Here is a 22,012-nt window from a genome sequence, read left to right as displayed (position 1 = left end):
ATAACTTTTACCATTTTAATTTGTTTTAATAGTATATTGACAGTATTGTTTTCTTTCAAAAATCCACTTAATTTTCTTTACCCTATTATTAAAATGGTAATTGACAAAAACAAACTACATTGTCACCAGAAGAGCAATACAAAATGTACAAGTGATATATTAAAATCATCTTTCCAGCTTGAATTTCAATGATGCATTGGGGCAACGATTTTGTGAGAAACATCTTCACCCTTAAATAAAGATTTTCTTAATTCCTTACCTGTGTGCTAATTAGATATCACCTTGTTTTCACATTAAACAGACTTCCACATGAGAAAGCAGCAAGGATGCATTGGCGTTAATGTTTCCTGGTGTCAACCTGTATTATTTCAGTAGACATTGAAATGAGGATGCATCTTGCTGCCTTTCCAATGAAGCAAGTTTAATTTAGTAATAGGTGAAAAACCATCCTTACAAAGGTGTTCATCAGAGACTTGGCTTTGTGGACACTTTTCAGAGAACACATTTGTTAGCATAAAAATAAAGCCAGAAAATGAAGAGCTGTTTAATCACTCAATTGGATTTTTCTGCCAGCATATTTTTTTTCTTTGCAACCCACTGCTAAATTGTGCTTCCTAGCTGTTTTTTATAAAATCACTTAATCAAATCTAACTCTGATTACATCAGAGAAGGCCAGGTACCCTACAACATAAAACGGGGTTTGAAATTTTGACTTGTCTACTTAAAGATCACCCAAACCTGATCACAAGGTCAATTACATCCCTGGGTGGGATTGAACCACCAACCTTTTGGTTAGTAGCCAGACACACTAACCTATTGCGCCACAGAGACACTTTGCAAAAAGTACATACTGACAAAGGCTAATAAGCATTAATCTAGAACGTTTCCTAGAAAAACTTTAAAAAGTCAATAATCTGGAGAGTTTTTGTAAGAATTTTCTTAAATCAACCAACGAAGAAACACATTGGTACTTTCCCATGATGAGTGAGTGCTTCAGGATCTCTTGCACTTACATGTGCAGCAGAGTACTGCAATGGAAGCATGCTGGGCCCATAACCCAGAGGTAGGCAGATTGAAACTATCCTTTGCTATATGCATTTTTTTTTGTTAATTTAAGTAATCAAAACTGGGATTGATATTTTTGCTCTTTTATTTTTACTTAAAGTACAATAACTTTTACCATTTTAATTTGTTTTAATAGTATATTGACAGTATAGTTTTCTTTCAAAAATCCACTTAATTTTCTTTACCCTATTATTAAAATGGTAATTGACAAAAACAAACTACATTGTCACCAGAAGAGCAATACAAAATGTACAAGTGATATATTAAAATCATCTTTCCAGCTTGAATTTCAATGATGCATTGGGGCAACGATTTTGTGAGAAACATCTTCACCCTTAAATAAAGATTTTCTTAATTCCTTACCTGTGTGCTAATTAGATATCACCTTGTTTTCACATTAAACAGACTTCCACATGAGAAAGCAGCAAGGATGCATTGGCGTTAATGTTTCCTGGTGTCAACCTGTATTATTTCAGTAGACATTGAAATGAGGATGCATCTTGCTGCCTTTCCAATGAAGCAAGTTTAATTTAGTAATAGGTGAAAAACCATCCTTACAAAGGTGTTCATCAGAGACTTGGCTTTGTGGACACTTTTCAGAGAACACATTTGTTAGCATAAAAATAAAGCCAGAAAATGAAGAGCTGTTTAATCACTCAATTGGATTTTTCTGCCAGCATATTTTTTTTCTTTGCAACCCACTGCTAAATTGTGCTTCCTAGCTGTTTTTTATAAAATCACTTAATCAAATCTAACTCTGATTACATCAGAGAAGGCCAGGTACCCTACATCATAAGAGGGGGTTTGAAATTTTGACTTGTCCACTTAAAGATCACCAAAACCTGACCACAAGGTCACTTACATCCCTGGGTGGGATTGAACCACCAACCTTTTGGTTAGTAGCCAACCACACTAACTGATTGCACCACAGAGACACTTTGCAAAAGTGGATACTGACAAAGGCTAATAAGCATTCATCTAGAACGTTTCCTAGAAAAACTTTAAAAAGTCAATAATCTGGAGAGTTTTTGTAAGATGTTTCTTAGATCAACCAACGAAGAAACACATTGGTACTTTCCCATGATGAGTGAGTGCTTCAGGATCGCTTGCACTTACATGTGCAGCAGAGTACTGCAATGGAAGCATGCTGGGCCCATAACCCAGAGGTAGGCAGATTAAAACTATCCTCTGCTATATGTATTTTTTTTTAATTAAAGTAATCCAAAACTGGGATTGATATTTTAGCTCTTTTATTTTTCATTAAAGTACAATAACTTTTACTATTTTAATTTGTTTTAATAGTATATTGAAAGTATTGTTTTCTTTTAAAAATCCACTTAATTTTCTTTACCCTATTATTAAAATGGTAATTGACAAAAACAAACTACATTGTCACCAGAAGAGCAATACAAAATGTACAAGTGATAAATTAAAATCATCTTTCCAGCTTGAATTTCAATGATGCATTGGGGCAACGATTTTGTGAGAAACATTTTCACCATTAAATAAAGATTTTCTTAATTCCTTACCTGTGTGCTAATTAGATATCACCTTGTTTTCACATTAAACAGACTTCCACATGAGAAAGCAGCAAGGATGCAGTGGCGTTAATGTTTCCTGGTGTCAACCTGTATTATTTCAGTAGACATTGAAATGAGGATGCATCTTGCTGCCTTTCCAATGAAGCAAGTTTAATTTAGTAATAGGTGAAAAACCATCCTTACAAAGGTGTTAATCAGAGACTTGGCTTTGTGGACACTTTTCAGAGAACAAATTTGTTAGCATAAAAATAAAGCCAGAAAATGAAGAGCTGTTTAATCACTCAATTGGATTTTTTTGCCAGCATATTTCTTTTTCTCTGCAACCCACTGCTAAATTGTGCTTCCTAGCTGTTGTTATAAAATCACTGAATCAAATCTAACTCTGATTACATCAGAGAAGGCCAGGTACCCTACACCATAACAGGGGGTTTGAAATTTTGACTTGTCTACTTAAAGATCACCAAAATCTGATAACAAGGTCAATTACGTCCCTGGGTGGGATTGACCCACCAACCTTTTGGTTAGTAGCTATACACATTAACTGATTGCGCCACAGAGACACTTTGCAAAAGTACATACTGACAAAGGCTAATAAGCATTCATCTAAAACGTTTCCTAGAAAAACTTTAAAAAGTCAATAATCTGGAGAGTTTTTGTAAGATGTTTCTTCCATCAACCAACGAAGAAACACAGTGGTACTTTCCCAGGATGAGTGAGTGCTTCAGGATCTATTGCACTTACATGTGCAGCAGAGTACAGCAATGGAAGCATGCTGGGCACATAACCCAGAGGTAGGCAGATTGAAACTATCCTCTGCTATATGCATTTTTTTTTGTTAATTAAAGTAATCCAAAACTGGGATTGATATGTTGGCTCTTTTATTTTTACTTACAGTACAATAACTTTTACCATTTTAATTTGTTTTAATAGTATATTGACAGTATTGTTTTCTTTCAAAAATCCACTTAATTTTTTTTACCCTATTATTAAAATGGTAATTGACAAAAACAAACTACATTGTCACCAGAAGAGCAATACAAAATGTACAAGTGATATATTAAAATCATCTTTCCAGCTTGAATTTCAATGATGCATTGGGGCAACGATTTTGTGAGAAACATTTTCACCCTTAAATAAAGATTTTCTTAATTCCTTACCTGTGTGCTAATTAGATATCACCTTGTTTTCACATTAAACAGACTTCCACATGAGAAAGCAGCAAGGATGCAGTGGCGTTAATGTTTCCTGGTGTCAACCTGTATTATTTCAGTAGACATTGAAATGAGGATGCATCTTGCTGCCTTTCCAATGAAGCAAGTTTAATTTAGTAATAGGTTAAAAACCATCCTTACAAAGGTGTTAATCAGAGACTTGGCTTTGTGGACACTTTTCAGAGAACAAATTTGTTAGCATAAAAATAAAGCCAGAAAATGAAGAGCTGTTTAATCACTCAATTGGATTTTTCTGCCAGCATATTTTTTTTCTTTGCAACCCACTGCTAAATTGTGCTTCCTAGCTGTTTTTTATAAAATCACTTAATCAAATCTAACTCTGATTACATCAGAGAAGGCCAGGTACCCTACATCATAAGAGGGGGTTTGAAATTTTGACTTGTCCACTTAAAGATCACCAAAACCTGACCACAAGGTCACTTACATCCCTGGGTGGGATTGAACCACCAACCTTTTGGTTAGTAGCCAACCACACTAACTGATTGCACCACAGAGACACTTTGCAAAAGTGGATACTGACAAAGGCTAATAAGCATTCATCTAGAACGTTTCCTAGAAAAACTTTAAAAAGTCAATAATCTGGAGAGTTTTTGTAAGATGTTTCTTAGATCAACCAACGAAGAAACACATTGGTACTTTCCCATGATGAGTGAGTGCTTCAGGATCGCTTGCACTTACATGTGCAGCAGAGTACTGCAATGGAAGCATGCTGGGCCCATAACCCAGAGGTAGGCAGATTAAAACTATCCTCTGCTATATGTATTTTTTTTTAATTAAAGTAATCCAAAACTGGGATTGATATTTTAGCTCTTTTATTTTTCATTAAAGTACAATAACTTTTACTATTTTAATTTGTTTTAATAGTATATTGAAAGTATTGTTTTCTTTTAAAAATCCACTTAATTTTCTTTACCCTATTATTAAAATGGTAATTGACAAAAACAAACTACATTGTCACCAGAAGAGCAATACAAAATGTACAAGTGATAAATTAAAATCATCTTTCCAGCTTGAATTTCAATGATGCATTGGGGCAACGATTTTGTGAGAAACATTTTCACCATTAAATAAAGATTTTCTTAATTCCTTACCTGTGTGCTAATTAGATATCACCTTGTTTTCACATTAAACAGACTTCCACATGAGAAAGCAGCAAGGATGCAGTGGCGTTAATGTTTCCTGGTGTCAACCTGTATTATTTCAGTAGACATTGAAATGAGGATGCATCTTGCTGCCTTTCCAATGAAGCAAGTTTAATTTAGTAATAGGTGAAAAACCATCCTTACAAAGGTGTTAATCAGAGACTTGGCTTTGTGGACACTTTTCAGAGAACAAATTTGTTAGCATAAAAATAAAGCCAGAAAATGAAGAGCTGTTTAATCACTCAATTGGATTTTTTTGCCAGCATATTTCTTTTTCTCTGCAACCCACTGCTAAATTGTGCTTCCTAGCTGTTGTTATAAAATCACTGAATCAAATCTAACTCTGATTACATCAGAGAAGGCCAGGTACCCTACACCATAACAGGGGGTTTGAAATTTTGACTTGTCTACTTAAAGATCACCAAAATCTGATAACAAGGTCAATTACGTCCCTGGGTGGGATTGACCCACCAACCTTTTGGTTAGTAGCTATACACATTAACTGATTGCGCCACAGAGACACTTTGCAAAAGTACATACTGACAAAGGCTAATAAGCATTCATCTAAAACGTTTCCTAGAAAAACTTTAAAAAGTCAATAATCTGGAGAGTTTTTGTAAGATGTTTCTTCCATCAACCAACGAAGAAACACAGTGGTACTTTCCCAGGATGAGTGAGTGCTTCAGGATCTATTGCACTTACATGTGCAGCAGAGTACAGCAATGGAAGCATGCTGGGCACATAACCCAGAGGTAGGCAGATTGAAACTATCCTCTGCTATATGCATTTTTTTTTGTTAATTAAAGTAATCCAAAACTGAGATTGATATGTTGGCTCTTTTATTTTTACTTACAGTACAATAACTTTTACCATTTTAATTTGTTTTAATAGTATATTGACAGTATTGTTTTCTTTCAAAAATCCACTTAATTTTTTTTACCCTATTATTAAAATGGTAATTGACAAAAACAAACTACATTGTCACCAGAAGAGCAATACAAAATGTACAAGTGATATATTAAAATCATCTTTCCAGCTTGAATTTCAATGATGCATTGGGGCAACGATTTTGTGAGAAACATTTTCACCCTTAAATAAAGATTTTCTTAATTCCTTACCTGTGTGCTAATTAGATATCACCTTGTTTTCACATTAAACAGACTTCCACATGAGAAAGCAGCAAGGATGCAGTGGCGTTAATGTTTCCTGGTGTCAACCTGTATTATTTCAGTAGACATTGAAATGAGGATGCATCTTGCTGCCTTTCCAATGAAGCAAGTTTAATTTAGTAATAGGTTAAAAACCATCCTTACAAAGGTGTTAATCAGAGACTTGGCTTTGTGGACACTTTTCAGAGAACAAATTTGTTAGCATAAAAATAAAGCCAGAAAATTAAGAGCTGTTTAATCACTCAATTGGATTTTTTTTGCCAGCATATTTCTTTTTCTCTGCAACCCACTGCTAAATTGTGCTTCCTAGCTGTTTTTCTAAAATCACTGAATCAAATCTAACTCCATCAGAGAAGGCCACGTACCCTACACCAGAACAGGGGGTTTGAAATTTTGACTTGTCTACTTAAAGATCACCAAAATCTGATAACAAGGTCAAATACGTCCCTGGGTGGGATTGAACCACCAACCTTTTGGTTAATAGCCATGCACACTAACTGATTGCGCCACAGAGACACTTTGCAAAAGTCCATACTGACAAAGGCTAATAAGCATTCATCTAAAACGTTTCCTAGAAAAACTTTAAAAAGTCAATAATCTGGAGAGTTTTTGTAAGATGTTTCTTCCATCAACCAACGAAGAAACACATTGGTACTTTCCCATGATGAGTGAGTGCTTCAGGATCTCTTGCACTTACATGTGCAGCAGAGTACAGCAATGGAAGCATGCTGGGCCCATAACCCAACGGTAGGCAGATTGAAACTATCCTCTGCTATATGCATTTTTTTTTGTTAAAGTAATCCAAAACTGGGATTGATATTTTGGCTCTTTTATTTTTACTTAAAGTACAATAACTTTTACCATTTTAATTTGTTTTAATAGTATATTGACAGTATTGTTTTCTTTCAAAAATCCACTTAATTTTCTTTACCCTATTATTAAAATGGTAATTGACAAAAACAAACTACATTGTCACCAGAAGAGCAATACAAAATGTACAAGTGATATATTAAAATCATCTTTCCAGCTTGAATTTCAATGATGCATTGGGGCAACGATTTTGTGAGAAACATCTTCACCCTTAAATAAAGATTTTCTTAATTCCTTACCTGTGTGCTAATTAGATATCACCTTGTTTTCACATTAAACAGACTTCCACATGAGAAAGCAGCAAGGATACAGTGGCGTTAATGTTTCCTGGTGTCAACCTGTATTATTTCAGTAGACATTGAAATGAGGATGCATCTTGCTGCCTTTCCAATGAAGCAAGTTTAATTTAGTAATAGGTGAAAAACCATCCCTACAAAGGTGTTAATCAGAGACTTGGCTTTGTGGACACTTTTCAAAGAACAAATTTGTTAGCATAAAAATAAAGCCAGAAAATGAAGAGCTGTTTAATCACTCAATTGGATTTTTTTTGCCAGCATATTTCTTTTTCTCTGCAACCCACTGCTAAATTGTGCTTCCTAGCTGTTTTTATAAAATCACTGAATCAAATCTAACTCTGATTACATCAGAGAAGGCCAGGTACCCTACACCATAACAGGGGGTTTGAAATTTTGACTTGTCTACTTAAAGATCACCAAAATCTGATAACAAGGTCAATTATGTCCCTGGTTGGGATTGAACCACCAACCTTTTTGATAGTAGCCGGACATACTAATCGATTGCGCCACAGAGACACTTTACAAAAAGTACATACTGACAAAGTCTAATAAGCATACATCTAGAACGTATCCTAGAAAATCTTTAAAGAGTCAATAATCTGGAGAGTTTTTGTAAGATGTTTCTTCCATCAACCAATGAAGAAACACATTGGTACTTTCCCATGATGAGTGAGTGCTTCAGGATCTCTTGCACTTACATGTGCAGCAGAGTACTGCAATGGAAGCATGCTGGGCCCATAACCCAGAGGTAGGCAGATTGAAACTATCCTTTGCTATATGCATTTTTTTTGTTAATTTAAGTAATCAAAACTGGGATTGATATTTTTGCTTTTATTTTTACTTGAAGTACAATAACTTTTACCATTTTAATTTGTTTGAATAGTATATTGACAGTATAGTTTTCTTTAAAAAATCCACTTAATTTTCTTTACCCTATTATTAAAAGGGTAATTGACAAAAACAAACTACATTGTCACCAGAAGAGCAATACAAAATGTACAAGTGATATATTAAAATCATCTTTCCAGCTTGAATTTCAATGATGCATTGGGGCAACGATTTTGTGAGAAACATCTTCACCCTTAAATAAAGATTTTCTTAATTCCTTACCTGTGTGCTAATTAGATATCACCTTGTTTTCACATTAAACAGACTTCCACATGAGAAAGCAGCAAGGATGCAGTGGCGTTAATGTTTCCTGGTGTCAACCTGTATTATTTCAGTAGAAATTGAAATGAGGATGCATCTTGCTGCCTTTCCAATGAAGCAAGTTTAATTTAGTAATAGGTGAAAAACGATCCCTACAAAGGTGTTAATCAGAGACTTGGCTTTGTGGACACTTTTCAGAGAACAAATTTGTTAGCATAAAAATAAAGCCAGAAAATGAAGAGTTGTTTAATCACTCAATTGGATTTTTTTTGCCAGCATATTTCTTTTTCTCTGCAACCCACTGCTAAATTGTGCTTCCTATCTGTTTTTATAAAATCACTGAATCAAATCTAACTCTGATTACATCAGAGAAGGCCAGGTACCCTACACCATAACAGGGGGTTTGAAATTTTGACTTGTCTACTTAAAGATCACCAAAATCTGATAACAATGTCAATTACGTCCCTGGGTGGGATTGAACCACCAACCTTTTGGTTACTAGCCAGACACACTAACCGATTGCGCCACAGAGACACTTTGTAAAAAGTACATCCTGACAAAGGCTAATAAGCATACATCTAGAACGTTTCCTAGAAAAACTTTAAAAAGTCAATAATCTGGAGAGTTTTTGTAAGATGTTTCTCCCATCAACCAACCAAGAAACACATTGGTACTTTCCCATGATGAGTGAGTGCTTCAGGATCTCTTGCACTTACATGTGCAGCAGAGTACTGCAATGGAAGCATGCTGGGCCCATAACCCAGAGGTAGGCAGATTGAAACTATCCTTTGCTATATGCATTTTTTTTTGTTAATTTAAGTAATCAAAACTGGGATTGATATTTTTGCTCTTTTATTTTTACTTAAAGTACAATAACTTTTACCATTTTAATTTGTTTTAATAGTATATTGACAGTATAGTTTTCTTTCAAAAATCCACTTAATTTTCTTTACCCTATTATTAAAATGGTAATTGACAAAAACAAACTACATTGTCACCAGAAGAGCAATACAAAATGTACAAGTGATATATTAAAATCATCTTTCCAGCTTGAATTTCAATGATGCATTGGGGCAACGATTTTGTGAGAAACATTTTCACCCTTAAATAAAGATTTTCTTAATTCCTTACCTGTGTGCTAATTAGATATCACCTTGTTTTCACATTAAACAGACTTCCACATGAGAAAGCAGCAAGGATGCAGTGGCGTTAATGTTTCCTGGTGTCAACCTGTATTAATTCAGTAGACATTGAAATGAGGATGCATCTTGCTGCCTTTCCAATGAAGCAAGTTTAATTTAGTAATAGGTTAAAAACCATCCATACAAAGGTGTTAATCAGAGACTTGGCTTTGTGGACACTTTTCAGAGAACAAATTTGTTAGCATAAAAATAAAGCCAGAAAATTAAGAGCTGTTTAATCACTCAATTGGATTTTTTTTGCCAGCATATTTCTTTTTCTCTGCAACCCACTGCTAAATTGTGCTTCCTAGCTGTTTTTTATAAAATCACTGAATCAAATCTAACTCTGATTACATCAGAGAAGGCCAGGTACCCTACAACATAAAAGGGGGTTTGAAATTTTGACTTGTCTACTTAAAGATCACCAAAACCTGATCACAAGGTCAATTATGTCCCTGGGTGGGATTGAACCACCAACCTTTTGGTTAGTAGCCAGACACACTAACTGATTGCACCACAGAGACACTTTGCAAAAGTGGATACTGACAAAGGCTAATAAGCATTCATCTAGAACGTTTCCTAGAAAAACTTTAAAAAGTCAATAATCTGGAGAGTTTTTGTAAGATGTTTCTTAGATCAACCAACGAAGAAACACATTGGTACTTTCCCATGATGAGTGAGTGCTTCAGGATCTCTTGCACTTACATGTGCAGCAGAGTACTGCAATGGAAGCATGCTGGGCCCATAACCCAGAGGTAGGCAGATTAAAACTATCCTCTGCTATATGCATTTTTTTTTAATTAAAGTAATCCAAAACTGGGATTGATATTTTAGCTCTTTTATTTTTACTTAAAGTACAATAACTTTTACCATTTTAATTTGTTTTAATAGTGTATTGACATTATAGTTTTCTTTAAAAAATCCACTTAATTTTCTTTACCCTATTATTAAAAGGGTAATTGACAAAAACAAACTACATTGTCACCAGAAGAGCAATACAAAATGTACAAGTGATATATTAAAATCATCTTTCCAGCTTGAATTTCAATGATGCATTGGGGCAACGATTTTGTGAGAAACATCTTCACCCTTAAATAAAGATTTTCTTAATTCCTTACCTGTGTGCTAATTAGATATCACCTTGTTTTCACATTAAACAGACTTCCACATGAGAAAGCAGCAAGGATGCAGTGGCGTTAATGTTTCCTGGTGTCAACCTGTATTATTTCAGTAGACATTGAAATGAGGATGCATCTTGCTGCCTTTCCAATGAAGCAAGTTTAATTTAGTAATAGGTTAAAAACCATCCTTACAAAGGTGTTAATCAGAGACTTGGCTTTGTGGACACTTTTCAGAGAACAAATTTGTTAGCATAAAAATAAAGCCAGAAAATTAAGAGCTGTTTAATCACTCAATTGGATTTTTTTTGCCAGCATATTTCTTTTTCTCTGCAACCCACTGCTAAATTGTGCTTCCTAGCTGTTTTTCTAAAATCACTGAATCAAATCTAACTCCATCAGAGAAGGCCACGTACCCTACACCAGAACAGGGGGTTTGAAATTTTGACTTGTCTACTTAAAGATCACCAAAATCTGATAACAAGGTCAAATACGTCCCTGGGTGGGATTGAACCACCAACCTTTTGGTTAATAGCCATGCACACTAACTGATTGCGCCACAGAGACACTTTGCAAAAGTCCATACTGACAAAGGCTAATAAGCATTCATCTAAAACGTTTCCTAGAAAAACTTTAAAAAGTCAATAATCTGGAGAGTTTTTGTAAGATGTTTCTTCCATCAACCAACGAAGAAACACATTGGTACTTTCCCATGATGAGTGAGTGCTTCAGGATCTCTTGCACTTACATGTGCAGCAGAGTACTGCAATGGAAGCATGCTGGGCCCATAACCCAACGGTAGGCAGATTGAAACTATCCTCTGCTATATGCATTTTTTTTTTGTTAAAGTAATCCAAAACTGGGATTGATATTTTGGCTCTTTTATTTTTACTTAAAGTACAATAACTTTTACCATTTTAATTTGTTTTAATAGTATATTGACAGTATTGTTTTCTTTCAAAAATCCACTTAATTTTCTTTACCCTATTATTAAAATGGTAATTGACAAAAACAAACTACATTGTCACCAGAAGAGCAATACAAAATGTACAAGTGATATATTAAAATCATCTTTCCAGCTTGAATTTCAATGATGCATTGGGGCAACGATTTTGTGAGAAACATCTTCACCCTTAAATAAAGATTTTCTTAATTCCTTACCTGTGTGCTAATTAGATATCACCTTGTTTTCACATTAAACAGACTTCCACATGAGAAAGCAGCAAGGATACAGTGGCGTTAATGTTTCCTGGTGTCAACCTGTATTATTTCAGTAGACATTGAAATGAGGATGCATCTTGCTGCCTTTCCAATGAAGCAAGTTTAATTTAGTAATAGGTGAAAAACCATCCCTACAAAGGTGTTAATCAGAGACTTGGCTTTGTGGACACTTTTCAAAGAACAAATTTGTTAGCATAAAAATAAAGCCAGAAAATGAAGAGCTGTTTAATCACTCAATTGGATTTTTTTTGCCAGCATATTTCTTTTTCTCTGCAACCCACTGCTAAATTGTGCTTCCTAGCTGTTTTTATAAAATCACTGAATCAAATCTAACTCTGATTACATCAGAGAAGGCCAGGTACCCTACACCATAACAGGGGGTTTGAAATTTTGACTTGTCTACTTAAAGATCACCAAAATCTGATAACAAGGTCAATTATGTCCCTGGTTGGGATTGAACCACCAACCTTTTTGATAGTAGCCGGACATACTAACCGATTGCGCCACAGAGACACTTTGCAAAAAGTACATACTGACAAAGTCTAATAAGCATACATCTAGAACGTATCCTAGAAAATCTTTAAAGAGTCAATAATCTGGAGAGTTTTTGTAAGATGTTTCTTCCATCAACCAATGAAGAAACACATTGGTACTTTCCCATGATGAGTGAGTGCTTCAGGATCTCTTGCACTTACATGTGCAGCAGAGTACTGCAATGGAAGCATGCTGGGCCCATAACCCAGAGGTAGGCAGATTGAAACTATCCTTTGCTATATGCATTTTTTTTGTTAATTTAAGTAATCAAAACTGGGATTGATATTTTTGCTCTTTTATTTTTACTTGAAGTACAATAACTTTTACCATTTTAATTTGTTTGAATAGTATATTGACAGTATAGTTTTCTTTAAAAAATCCACTTAATTTTCTTTACCCTATTATTAAAAGGGTAATTGACAAAAACAAACTACATTGTCACCAGAAGAGCAATACAAAATGTACAAGTGATATATTAAAATCATCTTTCCAGCTTGAATTTCAATGATGCATTGGGGCAACGATTTTGTGAGAAACATCTTCACCCTTAAATAAAGATTTTCTTAATTCCTTACCTGTGTGCTAATTAGATATCACCTTGTTTTCACATTAAACAGACTTCCACATGAGAAAGCAGCAAGGATGCAGTGGCGTTAATGTTTCCTGGTGTCAACCTGTATTATTTCAGTAGAAATTGAAATGAGGATGCATCTTGCTGCCTTTCCAATGAAGCAAGTTTAATTTAGTAATAGGTGAAAAACGATCCCTACAAAGGTGTTAATCAGAGACTTGGCTTTGTGGACACTTTTCAGAGAACAAATTTGTTAGCATAAAAATAAAGCCAGAAAATGAAGAGCTGTTTAATCACTCAATTGGATTTTTTTTGCCAGCATATTTCTTTTTCTCTGCAACCCACTGCTAAATTGTGCTTCCTATCTGTTTTTATAAAATCACTGAATCAAATCTAACTCTGATTACATCAGAGAAGGCCAGGTACCCTACACCATAACAGGGGGTTTGAAATTTTGACTTGTCTACTTAAAGATCACCAAAATCTGATAACAATGTCAATTACGTCCCTGGGTGGGATTGAACCACCAACCTTTTGGTTAGTAGCCAGACACACTAACCGATTGCGCCACAGAGACACTTTGTAAAAAGTACATCCTGACAAAGGCTAATAAGCATACATCTAGAACGTTTCCTAGAAAAACTTTAAAAAGTCAATAATCTGGAGAGTTTTTGTAAGATGTTTCTCCCATCAACCAACCAAGAAACACATTGGTACTTTCCCATGATGAGTGAGTGCTTCAGGATCTCTTGCACTTACATGTGCAGCAGAGTACTGCAATGGAAGCATGCTGGGCCCATAACCCAGAGGTAGGCAGATTGAAACTATCCTTTGCTATATGCATTTTTTTTTGTTAATTTAAGTAATCAAAACTGGGATTGATATTTTTGCTCTTTTATTTTTACTTAAAGTACAATAACTTTTACCATTTTAATTTGTTTTAATAGTATATTGACAGTATAGTTTTCTTTCAAAAATCCACTTAATTTTCTTTACCCTATTATTAAAATGGTAATTGACAAAAACAAACTACATTGTCACCAGAAGAGCAATACAAAATGTACAAGTGATATATTAAAATCATCTTTCCAGCTTGAATTTCAATGATGCATTGGGGCAACGATTTTGTGAGAAACATTTTCACCCTTAAATAAAGATTTTCTTAATTCCTTACCTGTGTGCTAATTAGATATCACCTTGTTTTCACATTAAACAGACTTCCACATGAGAAAGCAGCAAGGATGCAGTGGCGTTAATGTTTCCTGGTGTCAACCTGTATTATTTCAGTAGACATTGAAATGAGGATGCATCTTGCTGCCTTTCCAATGAAGCAAGTTTAATTTAGTAATAGGTTAAAAACCATCCATACAAAGGTGTTAATCAGAGACTTGGCTTTGTGGACACTTTTCAGAGAACAAATTTGTTAGCATAAAAATAAAGCCAGAAAATTAAGAGCTGTTTAATCACTCAATTGGATTTTTTTTGCCAGCATATTTCTTTTTCTCTGCAACCCACTGCTAAATTGTGCTTCCTAGCTGTTTTTTATAAAATCACTGAATCAAATCTAACTCTGATTACATCAGAGAAGGCCAGGTACCCTACAACATAAAAGGGGGTTTGAAATTTTGACTTGTCTACTTAAAGATCACCAAAACCTGATCACAAGGTCAATTATGTCCCTGGGTGGGATTGAACCACCAACCTTTTGGTTAGTAGCCAAACACACTAACTGATTGCACCACAGAGACACTTTGCAAAAGTGGATACTGACAAAGGCTAATAAGCATTCATCTAGAACGTTTCCTAGAAAAACTTTAAAAAGTCAATAATCTGGAGAGTTTTTGTAAGATGTTTCTTAGATCAACCAACGAAGAAACACATTGGTACTTTCCCATGATGAGTGAGTGCTTCAGGATCTCTTGCACTTACATGTGCAGTAGAGTACTGCAATGGAAGCATGCTGGGCCCATAACCCAGAGGTAGGCAGATTAAAACTATCCTCTGCTATATGCATTTTTTTTTAATTAAAGTAATCCAAAACTGGGATTGATATTTTAGCTCTTTTATTTTTACTTAAAGTACAATAACTTTTACCATTTTAATTTGTTTTAATAGTGTATTGACATTATAGTTTTCTTAAAAAAATCCACTTAATTTTCTTTACCCTATTATTAAAAGGGTAATTGACAAAAACAAACTACATTGTCACCAGAAGAGCAATACAAAATGTACAAGTGATATATTAAAATCATCTTTCCAGCTTGAATTTCAATGATGCATTGGGGCAACGATTTTGTGAGAAACATCTTCACCCTTAAATAAAGATTTTCTTAATTCCTTACCTGTGTGCTAATTAGATATCACCTTGTTTTCACATTAAACAGACTTCTACATGAGAAAGCAGCAAGGATGCAGTGGCGTTAATGTTTCCTGGTGTCAACCTGTATTATTTCAGTAGACATTGAAATGAGGATGCATCTTGCTGCCTTTCCAATGAAGCAAGTTTAATTTAGTTATAGGTGAAAAACCATCCCTACAAAGGTGTTAATCAGAGACTTGGCTTTGTGGACACTTTTAGAGAACAAATTTGTTAGCATAAAAATAAAGCCAGAAAATGAAGAGCTGTTTAATCACTCAATTGGATTTTTCTGCCAGCATATTTTTTTTCTCTGCAATCCATTGCTAAATTGTGCTTCCTAGCTGTTTTTTATAAAATCACTGAATCAAATCTAACTCTGATTACATCAGAGAAGGCCAGGTACCCTACACCATAAAATGGGGTTTGAAATTTTGACTTGTCTACTTAAAGATCACCAAAACCTGATCACAAGGTCAATTATGTCCCTGGGTGGGATTGAACCACCAACCTTTTGGTTAGTAGCCAGACACACTAACCGATTGCGCCACAGAGACGCTTTGCAAAAATTACATACTGACAAAGGCTAATAAGCATTCATCTAGAACGTTTCCTAGAAAAACTTTAAAAAGTCAATAATCTGGAGAGTTTTTGTAAGAATTTTCTTAAATCAACCAACGAAGAAACACATTGGTACTTTCCCATGATGAGTGAGTGCTTCAGGATCTCTTGCACTTACATGTGCAGCAGAGTACTGCAATGGAAGCATGCTGGGCCCATTACCCAGAGGTAGGCAGATTGAAACTATCCTCTGCTATATGCATTTTTTTTGTTAATTAAAGTAATCCAAAACTGGGATTGATGTTAGCTATTTTATGTTTACTTAAAGTACAATAACTTTTACCATTTTAATTTGTTTTAATAGTATATTGACAGTATTGTTTTCTTTCAAAAATCCACTTAATTTTCTTTACCCTATTATTAAAATGGTAATTGACAAAAACAAACTACATTGTCAACAGAAGAGCAATACAAAATGTACAAGTGATATATTAAAATCATCTTTCCAGCTTGAATTTCAATGATGCATTGGGGCAACGATTTTGTGAGAAACATCTTCACCCTTAAATAAAGATTTTCTTAATTCCTTACCTGTGTGCTAATTAGATATCACCTTGTTTTCACATTAAACAGACTTCCACATGAGAAAGCAGCAAGGATGCATTGGCGTTAATGTTTCCTGGTGTCAACCTGTATTATTTCAGTAGACATTGAAATGAGGATGCATCTTGCTGCCTTTCCAATGAAGCAAGTTTAATTTAGTAATAGGTGAAAAACCATCCTTACATAGGTGTTCATCAGAGACTTGGCTTTGTGGACACTTTTCAGAGAACAAATTTGTTAGCATAAAAATAAAGCCAGAAAATGAAGAGCTGTTTAATCACTCAATTGGATTTTTCTGCCAGCATATTTTTTTTCTCTGCAACCCACTGCTAAATTGTGCTTCCTAGCTGTTTTTTATAAAATCCCTCAATCAAATCTAACTCTGATTACATCAGAGAAGGCCAGGTACCCTACATCATAACAGGGGGTTTGAAATTTTGACTTGTCCACTTAAAGATCACCAAAACCTGATCACAAGGTCACTTACATCCCTGGGTGGGATTGAACCACCAACCTTTTGGTTAGTAGCCAAACACACTAACTGATTGTGCCACAGAGACACTTTGCAAAAGTGGATACTGACAAAGGCTAATAAGCATTCATCTAAAACGTTTCCTAGAAAAACTTTAAAAAGTCAGTAATCTGGAGAGTTTTTGTAAGATGTTTCTTCCATCCACCAACGAAGAAACACATTGGTACTTTCCCATGATGAGTGAGTGCTTCAGGATCTCTTGCACTTACATGTGCAGCAGAGTACTGCAATGGAAGCATGCTGGGCCCATAACCCAGAGGTAGGCAGATTGAAACTATCCTCTGCTATATGCATTTTTTTTTTGTTAATTAAAGTAATCCAAAACTGGGATTGATATTTTTGCTCTTTTATTTTTCATTAAAGTACAATAACTTTTACCATTTTAATTTGTTTTAATAGTATATTGAAAGTATTGTTTTCTTTTAAAAAGCCACTTAATTTTCTTTACCCTATTATTAAAATGGTAATTGACAAAAACAAACTACATTGTCACCAGAAGAGCAGTACAAAATGTACAAGTGATATATTAAAATCATCTTTCCAGCTTGAATTTCAATGATGCATTGGGGCAACGATTTTGTGAGAAACATCTTCACCCTTAAATAAAGATTTTCTTAATTCCTTACCTGTGTGCTAATTAGATATCACCTTGTTTTCACATTAAACAGACTTCCACATGAGAAATCAGCAAGGATGCAGTGGCATTAATGTTTCCTGGTATCAACCCGTATTATTTCAGTAGACATTGAAATGAGGATGCATCTTGCTGCCTTTCCAATGAAGCAAGTTTAATTTAGTAATAGGTGAAAAACCATCCCTACAAAGGTGTTAATCAGAGACTTGGCTTTGTCGACACTTTTCAGAGAACAAATTTGTTAGCATAAAAATAAAGCCAGAAAATTAAGAGCTGTTTAATCACTCAATTGGATTTTTTTGCCAGCATATTTCTTTTTCTCTGCAACTCACTGCTAAATTGTGCTTCCTAGCTGTTTTTATAAAATCACTGAATCAAATCTAACTCTGATTACATCAGAGAAGGCCAGGTACTCTACACCATAAGAGGGGGTTTGAAATTTTGACTTGTCTACTTAAAGATCACCAAAATCTGATAACAAGGTCAATTATGTCCCTGGGTGGGATTGAACCACCAACCTTTTGGTTAGTAGCCAAACACACTAACTGATTGCACCACAGAGACACTTTGCAAAAGTGGGTACTGACAAAGGCTAATAAGCATTCATCTAGAACGTTTCCTAGAAAAACTTTAAAAAGTCAATAATCTGGAGAGTTTTTGTAAGATGTTTCTTCCATCAACCAATGAAGAAACACATTGGTACTTTCCCATGATGAGTGAGTGCTTCAGGATCTCTTGCACTTACATGTGCAGCAGAGTACTGCAATGGAAGCATGCTGGGCCCATAACCCAGAGGTAGGCAGATTAAAACTATCCCCTGCTATATGCATTTTTTTTATTAAAGTAATCCAACACTGGGATTGATATTTTAGCTCTTTTATTTTTACTTAAAGTACAATAACTTTTACCATTTTAATTTGTTTTAATAGTGTATTGACAGTATAGTTTTCTTTAAAAAATCCACTTAATTTTCTTTACCCTATTATTAAAAGGGTAATTGACAAAAACAAACTACATTGTCACCAGAAGAGCAATACAAAATGTACAAGTGATATATTAAAATCATCTTTCCAGCTTGAATTTCAATGATGCATTGGAACAACGATTTTGTGAGAAACATCTTCACCCTTAAATAAAGATTTTCTTAATTCCTTACCTGTGTGCTAATTAGATATCACCTTGTTTTCACATTAAACAGACTTCTACATGAGAAAGCAGCAAGGATGCAGTGGCGTTTTATGTTTCCTGGTGTCAACCCGTATTATTTCAGTAGACATTGAAATGAGGATGCATCTTGCTGCCTTTCCAATGAAGCAAGTTTAATTTAGTTATAGGTGAAAAACCATCCCTACAAAGGTGTTAATCAGAGACTTGGCTTTGTGGACACTTTTAGAGAACAAATTTGTTAGCATAAAAATAAAGGCAGAAAATGAAGAGCTGTTTAATCACTCAATTGGATTTTTCTGCCAGCATATTTTTTTTCTCTGCAACCCATTGCTAAATTGTGCTTCCTAGCTGTTTTTTATAAAATCACTGAATCAAATCTAACTCTGATTACATCAGAGAAGGCCAGGTACCCTACACCATAAAATGGGGTTTGAAATTTTGACTTGTCTACTTAAAGATCACCAAAACCTGATCACAAGGTCAATTATGTCCCTGGGTGGGATTGAACCACCAACCTTTTGGTTAGTAGCCAGACACACTAACCGATTGCGCCACAGAGACACTTTGCAAAAAGTACATCCTGACAAAGGCTCATAAGCATTCATCTAGAACGTTTCCTAGAAAAACTTTAAAAAGTCAATAATCTGGAGAGTTTTTGTAAGAATTTTCTTAAATCAACCAACGAAGAAACACATTGGTACTTTCCCATGATGAGTAAGTGCTTCAGGATCTCTTGCACTTACATGTGCAGCAGAGTACTGCAATGGAAGCATGCTGGGCCCATTACCCAGAGGTAGGCAGATTGAAACTATCCTCTGCTATATGCATTTTTTTTGTTAATTAAAGTAATCCAAAACTGGGATTGATATGTTAGCTATTTTATGTTTACTTAAAGTACAATAACTTTTACCATTTTAATTTGTTTTAATAGTATATTGACAGTATTGTTTTCTTTCAAAAATCCACTTAATTTTCTTTACCCTATTATTAAAATGGTAATTGACAAAAACAAACTACATTGTCACCAGAAGAGCAATACAAAATGTACAAGTGATATATTAAAATCATCTTTCCAGCTTGAATTTCAATGATGCATTGGGGCAACGATTTTGTGAGAAACATCTTCACCCTTAAATAAAGATTTTCTTAATTCCTTACCTGTGTGCTAATTAGATATCACCTTGTTTTCACATTAAACAGACTTCTACATGAGAAAGCAGCAAGGATGCAGTGGCGTTAATGTTTCCTGGTGTCAACCTGTATTATTTCAGTAGACATTGAAATGAGGATGCATCTTGCTGCCTTTCCAATGAAGCAAGTTTAATTTAGTAATAGGTGAGAAACCATCCCTACAAAGGTGTTAATCAGAGACTTGGCTTTGTCGACACTTTTCAGAGAACAAATTTGTTATCATAAAAATAAAGCCAGAAAATTAAGAGCTGTTTAATCACTCAATTGGATTTTTTTGCCAGCATATTTCTTTTTCTCTGCAACTCACTGCTAAATTGTGCTTCCTAGCTGTTTTTATAAAATCACTGAATCAAATCTAACTCTGATTACATCAGAGAAGGCCAGGTACCCTACACCATAAGAGGGGGTTTGAAATTTTGACTTGTCTACTTAAAGATCACCAAAATCTGATAACAAGGTCAATTACGTCCCTGGGTGGGATTGAACCACCAACCTTTTGGTTTATAGCCGTACACACTAACTGATTGCGCCACAGAGACACTTTGCAAAAGTACATACTGACAAAGGCTAATAAGCATTCATCTAAAACGTTTCCTAGAAAAACTTTAAAAAGTCAATAATCTGGAGAGTTTTTGTAAGATGTTTCTTCCATCCACCAACGAAGAAACACATTGGTACTTTCCCATGATGAGTGAGTGCTTCAGGATCTCTTGCACTTACATGTGCAGCAGAGTACTGCAATGGAAGCATGCTGGGCCCATAACCCAGAGGTAGGCAGATTAAAACTATCCTCTGCTATATGCATTTTTTTTGTTAATTAAAGTAATCCAAAACTGGGATTGATATTTTTGCTCTTTTATTTTTCATTAAAGTACAATAACTTTTACCATTTTAATTTGTTTTAATAGTATATTGAAAGTATTGTTTTCTTTTAAAAATCCACTTAATTTTCTTTACCCTATTATTAAAATGGTAATTGACAAAAACAAACTACATTGTCACCAGAAGAGCAATACAAAATGTACAAGTGATATATTAAAATCATCTTTCCAGCTTGAATTTCAATGATGCATTGGGGCAACGATTTTGTGAGAAACATTTTCACCCTTAAATAAAGATTTTCTTAATTCCTTACCTGTGTGCTAATTAGATATCACCTTGTTTTCACATTAAACAGACTTCCACATGAGAAAGCAGCAAGGATGCAGTGGCGTTAATGTTTCCTGGTGTCAACCTGTATTATTTCAGTAGACATTGAAATGAGGATGCATCTTGCTGCCTTTCCAATGAAGCAAGTTTAATTTTATAATAGGTGAAAAACCATCCTTACAAAGGTGTTAATCAGAGACTTGGCTTTGTGGACACTTTTCAGAGAACAAATTTGTTAGCATAAAAATAAAGCCAGAAAATTAAGAGCTGTTTAATCACTCAATTGGATTTTTTTTGCCAGCATATTTCTTTTTCTCTGCAACCCACTGCTAAATTGTGCTTCCTAGCTGTTTTTATAAAATCACTGAATCAAATCTAACTCTGATTACATCAGAGAAGGCCAGGTACCCTACACCAGAACAGGGCGTTTGAAATTTTGACTTGTCTACTTAAAGATCACCAAAATCTGATAACAAGGTCAATTACGTCCCTGGGTGGGATTGAACCACCAACCTTTTGGTTAATAGCCATGCACACTAACTGATTGCGCCACAGAGACACTTTGCAAAAGTCTATACTGACAAAGGCTAATAAGCATTCATCTAAAACGTTTCCTAGAAAAACTTTAAAAAGTCAATAATCTGGAGAGTTTTTGTAAAATGTTTCTTCCATCAACCAACGAAGAAACACATTGGTACTTTCCCATGATGAGTGAGTGCTTCAGGATCTC

The 22,012-nt window shown here is 34.7% G+C and overlaps 7 non-coding genes across 7 annotated transcripts; all 7 read right to left on the bottom strand.

The window, feature by feature from the left end:
• Positions 1-8,924: 8,924 nt before the first annotated feature.
• On the bottom strand, positions 8,925-8,998 carry TRNAT-AGU (transfer RNA threonine (anticodon AGU)). The gene has a single exon. It is a non-coding gene; the product is annotated as a tRNA-Thr (tRNA).
• Positions 8,999-13,592: 4,594 nt separating this feature from the next.
• TRNAS-ACU (transfer RNA serine (anticodon ACU)) lies at positions 13,593-13,666 on the bottom strand. The gene has a single exon. It is a non-coding gene; the product is annotated as a tRNA-Ser (tRNA).
• Positions 13,667-14,763: 1,097 nt separating this feature from the next.
• TRNAS-ACU (transfer RNA serine (anticodon ACU)) lies at positions 14,764-14,837 on the bottom strand. Its single transcript has one exon. It is a non-coding gene; the product is annotated as a tRNA-Ser (tRNA).
• A 1,091-nt stretch (positions 14,838-15,928) lies between these two features.
• On the bottom strand, positions 15,929-16,002 carry TRNAS-ACU (transfer RNA serine (anticodon ACU)). Its single transcript has one exon. It is a non-coding gene; the product is annotated as a tRNA-Ser (tRNA).
• Positions 16,003-17,095: 1,093 nt separating this feature from the next.
• Positions 17,096-17,169, bottom strand: TRNAS-ACU (transfer RNA serine (anticodon ACU)). Its single transcript has one exon. It is a non-coding gene; the product is annotated as a tRNA-Ser (tRNA).
• Positions 17,170-18,265: 1,096 nt separating this feature from the next.
• On the bottom strand, positions 18,266-18,339 carry TRNAS-ACU (transfer RNA serine (anticodon ACU)). The gene has a single exon. It is a non-coding gene; the product is annotated as a tRNA-Ser (tRNA).
• A 1,090-nt stretch (positions 18,340-19,429) lies between these two features.
• TRNAS-ACU (transfer RNA serine (anticodon ACU)) lies at positions 19,430-19,503 on the bottom strand. Its single transcript has one exon. It is a non-coding gene; the product is annotated as a tRNA-Ser (tRNA).
• Between the last annotated feature and the right edge of the window lie 2,509 nt (positions 19,504-22,012).

This window comes from Pseudophryne corroboree, chromosome 3 (assembly GCF_028390025.1).
Source record: "Pseudophryne corroboree isolate aPseCor3 chromosome 3, aPseCor3.hap2, whole genome shotgun sequence".
NCBI lineage: Eukaryota > Metazoa > Chordata > Amphibia > Anura > Myobatrachidae > Pseudophryne > Pseudophryne corroboree.
The sequence above is the reverse complement of the archived record's forward strand: the minus strand, read 5'-3'. Positions and strand labels throughout refer to the sequence as shown.